Consider the following 13,198-nt stretch of genomic DNA (forward strand, 5'->3'; position numbering starts at 1 on the left):
AAACTTCTCCGGTGTGCTGGTTAAAAGCCTGTCATTATTGTTCATACACAAGTATATAGGGTTTTCAACCTGCAGCAAATGATTTTTATAGTTTTGTTGAGGCAGGGCAAGTGCTAACTTATCTTGTGAGGACATATTTGTCGAATAATCATTTTCTCTTTTTAAGTCCGCTTCCTTATCAATGTTCTCATACTCTTGGTACAGTTTCTCAAAGTGCATTCTCGTACTTTTATCTAAGGGCTTACCATTAGTTTTTGATAGTTTTGTGAATAATAATCTCAAAGTTGGCTCGTCCTCCCAGCAGTTGAGCATAATATTGTAACTGAGAAATATATAAATGAAACGGATCAATAATGTAAAAGATAAACTATTTACATAAAAAAGAGATTTTTTTTCACTAACAGATATTTTTTTGCATATCTAGGTTGGCCCATCCTGCATCCGTCAATGAGTTTTTTAAATACTTCTGAGGCTTGCAAGCCTGGGTATAGTGTCTCTGCAAGAGTAAAAAACTCCCAGATCATAATACCAAATGACCAAATGCCAGATTTAGTCGAAAATACTCCGTCCCTGAGGGATTCGATGGCCATCCATTTGAACGGCAATTTTACATCTTGTAGCCTCGTATAATTGATGTCTTTGTACAACGTCTGGGCCAAACCAAAGTCACAAATCTTGACGATGTTATTAGTAGATAGCAAAATATTTCTGGCAGCCAAATCACAATGTAAAACCTGTAAACGTAGAAACACCAATGAAGTAATAGATAAAGTATTCACGAGTAGTAGTTTTGTATACATATTCTTACGTTTCTCCTCGATAGATATTCCATGCCATGAGCTACCTGATAAGCCCAAGAGAGGAGGTCATGGGAGCAGATGCATTCAGCATTCCAGTTTTGATAATTGCCTTCATAGTTAGAACGCCAACTTGGTTGTAAATCATTACAGTAAGAGGCACTATGGAACTCAATAGAATCGTTGGAGTTCTGAGTCTTGGTAAAGGGAAAGTTTGCATCACTGTTGCTGAATGCCGTTTTCAGATGACTGTATGATTCTGAATCCACGTTTTTTACTCTAGTTATTGAAAAAAGTAAATACATATGTATGTGATACATTCAAACATCATATGTGTAGTAAAAAATCGTACAGTTCACAATTATCATTTTTCTTTGAGTATTTGATTTTTCAATAATTTATCAATAAAACCATTATAAAAATCATAAGTAATATCTGAAAAATATTGTTCCGAAGAAGAAGTATGTTTGGGTATACCACATAAAGCTGTCAATGCACATTGCTTATTGTTTTCAATCGATGTATCACCTAAACGAGTTAAAGATAATTCAACTTTTTTTCGCAGATTGTTTAACAACCTCTTTGATTCCATAATGTAATTGTCTGAAACATAAATGGCAGATGAAACTATACCTTCAGCTTCCATACGAGAATCTACTGATAAAGAACATGTCAACTTTAACATAATATTCTTAACATATGTTTCTTTGTCTTGAAGTAAAGCTGTAGTACTTTTTTTCTTATTAATGTACTTTTTAACTATCATTTTTGCTGTATCAATTTTACTTCTTTCTATAAGTTTTGTTTTTTTTGTTTTTGTAATATTTTTTTTTCATAGACAATATTTTATTGCGGTTACATAAATAATACCTTTGCGAAATTTCTTTAATTTTTTGTTTATGACGTGACTTATAACTCTTTGTTTGTTTTAAAACTTTTGTCCTATAAGCTTTGTAGTATTTTTTATTTTTGTTCTTTTGTTTTATTTTATTAATTCTAAAAGAGGATTTGTCCTCGTATGAAGTCGATCTAAAAGAGGATTTTTCCTCATATGAAGTCGATATTGTATTTGTCGAATCCTTATTTTGTTCCATATCAATTTCTATTGGATCTTCACTCGATTTATGTTGTTTACTTGACTTGATTTTTTTATTTTGACAGGCATAACTGTAAAATACATTTTCATTGAGCTTTCTTTTATTAAACTACTGGTGTGAATTATTTATCGTTGTTTGTTGCATGCATTGAGAATCAATTAAAGTCTTTGTTGTAGTGCTTTTTATGTTTGTATTAACTCGTTTATTAAAATTTAAAGTATCCACTGAAGAGGACTTGTTATTAACATTTTTGCATTTCTTCAGCTTTCGTTTTTGTCTTCGTGCTTGTAAAATTTTTGATTTATTATTGTGATAATAGGTAGCTTGCAATAAATTTCTGCGGTTCTGTAAACTTTTTTTATTTATATGAAGGTCTTTCGAACCAACAACCACGTTTGATTTATTATTAGTACATTTTTTTTCGTTTGAAAAACTTACATCGAATTGTGAACTATTCAATCGATTTGGATGGGCATTGTAACACGGAAAAATTTATTATCAAACCTTTGTCAAACATTGTAAGCAAGTGTTGACGCATTTTATCTTTTTTATATTTAATCTCATTGGGTTTGTATCCAAATAAAAGGGATGTACTGAAAGCAATAGCAAATACTGCACAATCACTTCCATTTGTTTGCATCTGAACTGTAGGAAACACAATAGGAGTTAGAGGCTCTTGGAAACAATATGGATGTAGTTTTATCAAAAAGTCAATAAAATCTTTATGAAGTACTTTTGTATTCAATGAATCATATACATATAAAGTCTGAGTGTCATAAAAAGTACATATCCAGTGGCCAATCGGTTCTCCTCGTTTAAATAAAATTTGTATGTGTCGAATATTTTTTTCAACAGCAACTATTTTTGATGTGTCTTGTAAATATAATGTAGAGCAGGGCTTGTACCATGAAACAGTATGTAAGATTTCGTTGAAATAATCAATATGTAAATTACCAAGACATTCATTGTTCAATATATTATTTCTGTCATACAATGCTCTGGGCTGTTCTGTCATAGATATAGGAGTGATATCACAAGGATAATGTTCTATTATTTTATTGACGAGCATTTGTGTTAGGTGAGATCGCATACTGTCTAATTTATATGTTAGTTTATGTGGCTTCAGTCCACAGTATAATGAAATTGCAAATCCTATAGCAAAAACATTACAATCTATTGTGTTTAATTGACTTTGAACGTCCGGAAAACTAATATGTTTATTTTCGTGAAAGTAATATGGATGAATAATTCTTAGAACTTTTTCAAAGTCTTTATGTAGTTCCTTACTGTTTAAGAAGTCGAATATGTATACACACTCAGTATCATAGTAATATGTTACCCAATGCCCAATATCATTAGGATCGCCACTTGCTGGTGATGAATATAAAATCTGAATATGCTTCTTAGTCTTCGGCACTTCTGATAATAGATTCAGCTGTATATCCCATGTAAAAAATGGCCTATACTCTGTATGCAATGCTAATAATTTGTTGAAATAATTAATTATGTCATCTTCCAAGCAAAACTTTTCAACAATTTTTTGTCTGTCTTCACTAAAATCTTCAATATCAAATATATCCATGACTAAGGCTTAATATGTAAAAAAAATACTTTGAATTTCCTTAATTTCGACTCAAATTTATAATGTTAATTACTTTTGAGTTATCAAATACGAAGTTTCGTATTACAAATTAGTGCGATTATTTGTAGTAGACTGATTAAGTCCCGTATCGCAATCTATGAGAGTAGCTTTTAGTAGACAAATCAAGACATGTAACGCAGACGAAATAAGTTAAATTAGTAGAGTCGCGTATCGCAGACTAGTTGAGTCGCTCTTAGCAGACTAATAGAGTCGCGTAGCTTAGACTGGTTGAGTTGTTCTTAACAAGATGACAATCAAGAAAATAAAAAATAAAAAGTTTATAAATAGATGTATACTTACCAACTTACCTATCTCCCTGTAATGAGTTTAAAAATTGATGATAAATACCCTTGAATATTAAGAAATAATTATTTTACATAAAAAGAGTGTAAGTGTTACAATGTGCTATTAAGTATTACCTTTATTTATGGCGAATAACTTATCAACTTATATTTGCCACTGCTTAAAACGTAGTTGTTAGAGTATCTAAAAAAAACTTTCTGTAAATGTTGAGTATCTTGATACATACACTAAATTTAAAAATGGTAAGTAAGTCTGTAGAACAAAAGTAGCATATATTTAATTCTTTTTACACTATAATTTTACTTGTATGTTTATCTGCGTTAAAATAGGCGTAATCTTACAATAAATTTTGTATACTAACAATTTGGCTAAACATTTTTTTATGTAGAAAAGCTATATGATGAAGATAGCTACAAGTTGAAAACATTGGTTTTTATTTCTGGCTTGATTTTAATTACAACTATGCATGAGAAAAATTCTGTTGATCATACACTATTAAAAATAGATCAATATTAATACTGATTCATAATAAAGTAGAAATTATAAATATATATAAGACACATATATCCAGTATGCTATAGCACATAATTACAGCCAACATTACATACTGTTGGCAGTATTTGATGTTTTAAAGAGCAGGCCTATCTGTAGTAGTACAGGCCTGCACCTATATTCACGATAAGACCACTTTTTTTGGAAGGCTGAACCAGGAGAAATCTCGAATCTTTATTTGAGCATTTTGAGATATTTATTTCTGGTTTTCTATCTTCAAACAACTTTAGGTAAAAAACTTTTCGATAAAGCTGTAGAATAAAATTAAAAAAGCTAATTTAACCCAAAATACATGTGGCATATCGACAAAAATACTTATTTTTCGGTATTTGAAAGTTCGAGTATGCAAATCTGAAGTAAATAGTAGCGCGGTCGCCGAGGCGTCGTCTGCTTTCTCAAACTTAATTGCCTCGTCGCGCTCCCGCGCGACTTGATCTGAAGTATATATAAATAGTAGCGCGGTCGCCGAGGCGTCGTCTGCTTTCTCAAACTTGCCTCGTCGCGCTCCCGCGCGACTTGATTTAAATTTTCTTGCGTTGATTTATTAATGCGCAACGTTTCGCTAACAATATGCGTCAGCCTCATTAGGCTATAAAATTAAAGTTAAATACACACAATGAGTGATCTGGAAGGCTCAAACACAAAAAAACAATAAATTTTTATGTAAATTGTTACCGCAGGTACGCGAGAATTCGTAAGTTTGGTTGACTTACTCGTCACCTTTCACAGTTATTATAAATGAAAGGGGTCAATCTACAAATATATTACAAATTACTGAAGAAAATAGTAAAACAAAAACGTGGATATGTAATAATTATTGCAAGGCGGTCGATGTTGATGTTTTAAAGGAAATCGAACATTTATTTTTAGAAATTCTGAATATCGACTTTCAGAGTGCACATAAATTTTTATCAAGAATTGATTTCTGCTCAGCTTCAGTATACGATCCTAATAAAATTGGTCATCCTCACGCCTGTTATGTTAATCCTTTATTGTGTACTTCAAAATTCTTGAAAATACAAGTTTTATCTTCACACTATCCTCACTTACGAACTATTAAACGGTTAATCTATGAATTAAAACGATTACAAAATATAATCAGTAATATACATGTAGCACTCCAGAATGCGGATATTGAATTTCCGAATAATATTGCTCAACAATCTAAACATTTGGGTATTCCTATGATAAGTCATAAGAATGTTCTAGAAGCAAGTATAAATGAGTCAGAACTAAGAGAAAAGTTTCTTATTGGTATTAAGAAGTACACAGCGATTAATACAGATCCACCATCGGTCCCCTGTGTATCATGGAAAAGATTGTTTTGTAACAGAGATGTTCAATCATTTGATGATATTGAAGAGGTGTGAGTAAAGGGGGTGCGCGAAACAATAAAACGAGTATTTTCAAGTAAGACAAAAGTTTATTTAATTAGACTGCCGACCGACGTAAAACACAACTGATACAGTTCACAGACTTTACAGACTTACAACTGACCAAACGAACAAAGACAATAAAGCTAGAACCGACGAGAGGTGTATAGAAGGCACGGTGGCTTACACTGTACTGACTATAGGGCCCGCAAGTATCACCTTGCCTGTGGCGCTGTCTTACACACTATATAAACTGCCTATTGAAAAGTCGTACATGCCAACACTTCCTCCTGACTTAAGATAGCTAAGTATATTAAATAAAAATTATAATTTAAAGTAGATACAAAGAACAATTTTTTTTTTTTTTTTTTTTAATAGATAAATAAATGTGTGTTCTTGACTCGGCTCCACGGCTCTGGGAATGCACCCAAGTAGTCCATGAGTTGGTCCATGACTCCTTTATCGCCTATCTGAAACAGAGACAACTTATTAGTTACCAGTCAGAGTCGCAGAAGCTGTTCGCGATTCTGCTAGCAAATTTTTCATGAAGCTCGATCGGTAGAGGTTTTGTGAATATATCGGCCATCTGTTCTTTAGTATTCAGCCATCTGACGTTTACTCTACCATAATTTACACATTCTTTAACATAATGCTCATGAATTTCTGTCATATGTCTTAATTTACCACTGCCTATAATTTTAGCATTTTGCTCAGCTGCCTTATTGTCGCACCATAGATCTGCCGGACACAAAGTATTATTCAGTATGATTTTAATCGAATTATCAACTGCCATCAGTTCTCTACATGCTTCACTCAGTGACACATACTCTGCCTGACATGTTGACAAAGACACATACGTTTGTTTGTGAGTTCTCCATGCCACTGAGTCTCCAAAGATTTTAATCACGTAACCACTTGTGGTTAGAGACCCTTTACAATCGCCAAAACTGGCATCGGAGAATGCTTCCAGCCCTTGCTGCCTTCCACAATATCTTAGACCATAAGATTTGGTCCCTGCCAGATACCGAAACACTCTTTTAACCATATTCCAGTCTTCGTTAGTCGGACTTATTTGATGCCTGCTCAGCACATTCACTGCATAGCTTATATCCTCACGTACAGTATTGGCAGCATATAATAAGCTCCCAACAGCCTCCCGGTAGGGAACGCTTTCAGTCGATCTGGACTCATTCAAGTCAATCTGCCTTTCTGATTGCTCTCTTTGTTTTCTTTGTTGATTTAATACGTGACCTGTGACCATAGGAGTTTTCACTGGCTTAGAATCATCAAAACCAAACTTTTTAAGTATCTTATTTATGTAATTGGTCTGGGTTAAAGTTAGAACTTGGTTTTCTCTGTCTCTTCTGACTTCAATGCCTAAAAACGATTTAACTTCTCCTAGGTCAGTCATTTCAAACTCACTTAGCAGTCTTTCCTTCACAGACTTTAATTTGCCAGTATCATTACTTGCTATAAGCGTGTCATCAACATAGAGAACCAATATCAGGATTTTATCTGCCTCATGCCAAATAAACAGGCAAGGTTCCAAGATGTGAGATCTTAGACCTATTTTCGTTGCTGCCTCCGAGAATCTTTCATGCCACTTTTTCGGACTGACTTTAAGGCCGTAGAGGGCTCTCTGAAGCTTACATACCTTGCTTTGTTTTTCTAGATCGGAACAGACCAAACCTTCTGGTAACTCCATATATATCTCGTCGTCAAGGTTACTATTTAAAAATGCCGTTATAACGTCAAGCTGACATGTATCTAAATTTAATTTATTGATTACAGCCAAAGCAGTCCTTATTAAAGTCAGTCTTGACACCGGGGCGTAAGTCTCCGTAAGATCATACTCATTTTTATCTTTCAAACCCCGTATTACCAGCCGTGCTTTGTGTTTCTCACATCCTTGAGCATCAACCTTTTTCTTAAGAACCCATCAGGAATCGATGATATTCGGACGTTTACCATTTACCAGTCCTGCAGGTCTGTTTACCAACTTCCAGACTTGATTCTTTGCCATTGAGTCAAGTTCTTCTTGGATGGCTTGATTCCAGCCTTCTTTATCCACAGCCTTCATTGCTTCTTTATATGAAGCTGGATCTTTATTTATTTCTGCCAGCAAAGAGTGGTAAACTAGATCTTCCGCATAAATGGCATTATTTCCTGACGTTTCAGTATAACCGTTCTTAAAAATTAGGTCTTTTGTTAATTCTTCCCCGAGAGCTAAGCCCGCAAAGCTGACGTCCTTTACACGACTTTCTTGGACCAAGTTGGCCTCCATTGTTTCTATCAGTCTTTTCGGCCTTCCTCTTTTCCGTTGTACCACCGGGGGCGCTTCCTCCGATGACACTGTCTCTTCTCTTTCCTTTTCGAATTTTAAAAACCACTCGTCTAATTTAATATTTACAGTCACATTTTCCCAGTTTTTAATTGAATTTTTACCAAAAACATCTCCATACACAAAACGCTCGTTAAATCTGACGTCCCGACTTTCATAAAACTTTCCTTCGTCCGGACAAAGCAGACGATACCCTGTTGGCGTGTATCCTACCATAACTGCTCGTTTCCCTTTTGCATGGAATTTAGTTTCAGTGTTTCTCTGAACTCTCAAATACGCGATGCAGCCGAATCTTTTCATCTGACTTAGGTCTGTCCTTTTATTCGGAGCCAGCTTCATTAAAGGGATTTCCATGTTATTTGAGCGATGCGGAGTACGATTGTACGCAAATACAGCTGCGTTTAGTGCCAAGTCCCACATGTTTTCCGGGAGTCCCGAATTACATATCAGAGCTTGGACTTTCATTTGAATTGTTTTGTTCAGCCTTTCTGACGTGCCATTATGTTCAGGGGTATCCGGACAACTCAGTTGGAGTTCAGCTCCAAGGTCATTTAATATTTTTCGCACGGAGCCTCCCGTGTACTCGGTACCCTGATCAGACCTCAGATAACACACTTTAGCTTCAAACCCGAGAAGATTTTTATAGCCTTTAACAAAATTATCTAAAAATTCACCCGTATCACTTTTGTTTTTCATCGGGTAAGCAATTGCAAATTTGGAATAATCATCAATAAATACCGAAATAAATCTGTATCTTTTTGGGTAAGAGGGTGGATTAATAATTCCCATTGTATGTGAATGAATTATTTGCAGGGGTTGGGATGCTCGTTCGCGTACCGAAGGGAAAAGCAGTTTTTGGGATTTTGTTCTTAAACTCACATCACAAGTCTTAATCACATCATCAAATACGAATTCTTTCAGATTTTTTACTTCCAGATAGTTTTTCTGCAGTTCTCTTAGATACCCCAACGAAGCATGGCCCAGTCTGATATGCCACAGCATGGCCCCATTGTTATCTTTAAATTTTTTATAATTTTCGCTAAACGGACTTTGAATGTCTTTTATTTCTTCGGTCAGGACTTTTCCGACTTCGTGAAATTTTCTGTCATTTATTAAAAATACATCTTCAAAACTGTCATCATTTAACTTACTGACCGAACTCTCTGAATTTTCCGACTTATTATTTAATTTTATATCTGCAGTTGAATTTTCAGGAATAGTGTGTGCTTTTGACTCAGCCGTCAAGACTTTCATTCTTTTGTTGTACGAGTTAACAAATTCAACCATCCAATAGGGTTTTTCATATATTCCCGATATCCATACATTTTCAGTATTAGGATCGAAAATACTAATCTCCTTGTCATCTAAATAGATCGACAAGCCCATATCAGCAACTTTCCGCAGTGACAATAAATTCCCGATCAAGTCGCGAGCACACACCACTCCCTTCAACTTAACGTCGTTATTGCAATTTTTAAGCAGCAAATTTCCCACTCCCTCCGTTTTCAAGTTAGCGGATGAGTCTGAGTTTGCACATTTTATTTTACCAATTTTGTTTCTGTCAATATTTGTAAAGAATTTTTCTGACTTTGCAAAGTGATTTTCTCCATCCGATTCTGAATTATTTACCCAACCTGCAGAGTTTGAAAACAGAGTATTGGGGGGCTCGATCAACGTCAGAGACTCACCTTTATTTGACCCTAAAGCATTTTATTTTCCCTTCGTCTCCCGGCCCTGGTCAGAAACTTTCTGCCTTTTGGGATCTTTTTCGTCCCTGACATTGCTAGAGTCCCTTTTCTGCCCAAAGTTTCGGGAATTGGAGCGGCCTCGGCCACTGCCACAGCCACCTCGATTCCCTCGACTTCCACGGCCCTGCCTTTTAAAATCCCATGAATCAGACTTATTTTGCTCACCACATCTCGGGCTGCAGCTCTTGTGAGCTGGGATGTCATGCACGAACGTGCCACACGTGTAGCACTTCCTGAGTCCGGTACCTGCCTTCGGACACTTGTCAGCCATATGGTCCCAGTCATCACAGTTGAAGCAGCGGAGGCGGTCCTGGGGCCAAGATGCAGTCAAAGCTGCCCTCGTGGGGCGACCTCCAGTGGCTTCTGCTAGGCCTTCTGACTCGACCTTTAACATGTACGACATGAGGTTTTCATATGTCATACCCTTTCCATCTCTGCTTTGCATTTTAAGCGTGAAGTCTGTCACCTGCACGCCAGGTACCGCTCCGATTACGGCAGTATAAAAGGCATCTCGCTTTTCTTCTTCAGAAAAGGGACCAGACGTACTTATAGTCTCATAATTTCTGACCAGTTCCTCAAATTTTTCTATGAATTTGGCAACCGATTCTTTCCCTTTGTAAAATTTAATTTCATGCCATTTTTACGAATCGCGGCCGTTGTAAGGAGCGTCTCCCCCTTCGTAAGTTCTTTGAACCCCCTGTCTTTCTTCCTCTGCCTTCCTTGCCCATTCTTCCTCTGCCTCCTTGCCTCCTCGTTTGCTTTCTCCTGCCTTTTGATCATCTGACTAATCGCGACCATCATCGAGTCGAACCTAGCCAGGATGATGTTTTCTGAAAAATTTTTTATTTTTCTGTTTATCTGCTATATGCAACTTCGTTTTGCTGACATTTATCCATTTATATTTGTTTTCAATGGTTTGCACTTTCTTTACTTTAAGTTGGGTATTTTCTGGTGTGCGCGACGGGGAAGAGGGGGCTGCTTCGTGTACAGACTCATTTCTGCCTAAGATTTTCACTTTCTACATTTATCTCATCAAAGTTTCGGACTTCTGACATTTCGGACTTTTTCTCATCTGACATTTTAAACACATCGACCGACTTTTCAAATAACCCGGGTTCATCACGAGCAGGTTCCTCGCTTTCCCCGTCTTCCCTGAATAGATTTTCTGGCAACGTCACTTTGCCTCCCTTTTTACAAATAAATTCAATGATGTATTTGTAATCGTCACCGATCAGGTGATCTAAAACAAAAGACGGACATTGTTTTCAGGAAGTCAACTAGAAATCGACCGAACGCAAGCCGAATCTAGTCAACGTGGCCCGAAGCGTGTTCTCGTGCTCGAACACAAAGCACGATTGCACGCTGGGCACTCACACAGCCGCGCGCGACCGAACACAAGTCTAACGTGACTGTGCGAGTCACACGGAAAATAATTTCGTCTACACACCTTTGGCGGGAATATCCATTTGCCCGACACATGCCATTATTCCCCTTTTATCCACCAACAAGATGGCATCTTGTTGTCGCCCCTCTGACTTGACTTGGGATCAAATTCCCCGACATATTCTCGACAGAGCATCGATAGTTTGCTCGTCCAAAAGAAAAAGTAAATATTTCAAAATATCAGCCTTTTCTGACTAAATCTGAAAACCGCTTTGAATATTTATTGCCTAGAGTTCAATTAATTAAAAGCACCGAGAAAGGACATATATAATTTTCTGCCAACACACGTTCAAACTTTCCCAGTTCAGACATTTATATTGTAACGCGCACGCAACAGTCGAGGCGACAAGAACAAGAGACGCGAGAAAACACGAAAACAAAACATAAACGGCCTCGTAATATATTTTCAGTCAAAAAGCCTCGCGTCATCACGAGAGGGAGAGAGAGAGAGACCGAACTCTCTCCTCAGCCGCAATCTGTTGTCCCCCTCTCGATCCGCCCCGCTCTTGCATGTGCGTGTCGCGCTACCGACGCCACGTGTTTCTTGGAATCCCACGCATTTCCCAGAATGCACAAGAAATCCCCTTTTTACCTGACGTCGTAGCGTCCAACCTAGGCATCACTCGAAAAAACAAAGTGTTGACCTACTGCTGATCTCGGTTCCGGCGTCCAAAGTTGCTCCCCTATCCTCGACCGGCGTCGACAACGCCTGGTCGACAACGGACTCGACCTGGTCACCAGGGGTCACGCTCTCGGCCGCTTCCTCGATCGGACTCTCTTGTCCATCCTTTGCTGCCTCAGCCCTTTCCGCCATCCTCCCTTTTGTCACACTCACCCACACAAAAAAAATAAAGAAGAGATCACGCGCGGTGATGCGAGTCTGGGGCCCATAACCTGAAGAGGTGTGAGTAAAGGAGGTGCGCGAAACAATAAAACGAGTATTTTCAAGTAAGACAAAAGTTTATTTAATTAGACTGCCGACCGACGTAAAACACAACTCATACAGTTTACAGACTTTACAGACTTACAACTGACCAAACGAACAAAGACAATAAAGCTAGAACCGACGAGAGGTGTATAGAAGGCACGGTGGCTTACACTGTACTGACTATAGGGCCCGCAAGTATCACCTTGCCTGTGGCGCTGTCTTACACACTATATATACTGCCTATTGAAAAGTCGTACATGCCAACAGATATTACCCCCAATATTGTGTTTGAATTACTGCTTAGTTCAAAATACACTATTCTACAACAAATAAAAGAATCCCACGAAGCTACAACACTTTCTGAAAGTTTCATTTGTAGGACTTGCTTCTCAAAAGTAAAAAATGACATTATGCCATCAAACTGCTTTTTGGATAATCTTTTTGTTAAAGAAGTTCCTGAAGAAATTCAAAGTCTTAATATGTTGGAAAAAATTTTGATACAAAGAGCAAAAGCTTTTGAGACCATAAAAAAAGTGGACACTGTTATGAATAAGAACTTACCTCATTACGTTAAACTCGAAAAAGTTGTTGGTACAACATTTTACCTACCATTACCTATCGAAGAAACTTTGAAAAAGTTATGCCCTGATATTGTTCCACTTAATATTCATCATGAATTATTTACTTTAGTTCGAACTTACCCATCAAAGGCCAAAAAAATTTGGCAAGATTATGTTGATGTAAATAAAATATTCAGAGCTTTGTGCTGGTTAAAAAAAAATAATCCTATTTATAAAAACATTAGACTTCCATCTACTCCAAATAAACTATTCGATAATATTAATTTGGAAGTTGAGTGCGGAGAAACCTCCGATGATTCAGTTAAGGATAATCAAAATTTTGATAAAAAAATGCAACCACTGCTAACTCAAAAATCTCAGTCTGATCCATACTATGAATACTATACAATATAT

The sequence above is a fragment of the Copidosoma floridanum genome, unplaced genomic scaffold, assembly GCF_036245765.1.
Source record: "Copidosoma floridanum isolate Cflo_tuat_1 unplaced genomic scaffold, Cflo_Japanese_pri ptg000021l, whole genome shotgun sequence".
Taxonomy (NCBI): Eukaryota; Metazoa; Arthropoda; class Insecta; order Hymenoptera; family Encyrtidae; genus Copidosoma; species Copidosoma floridanum.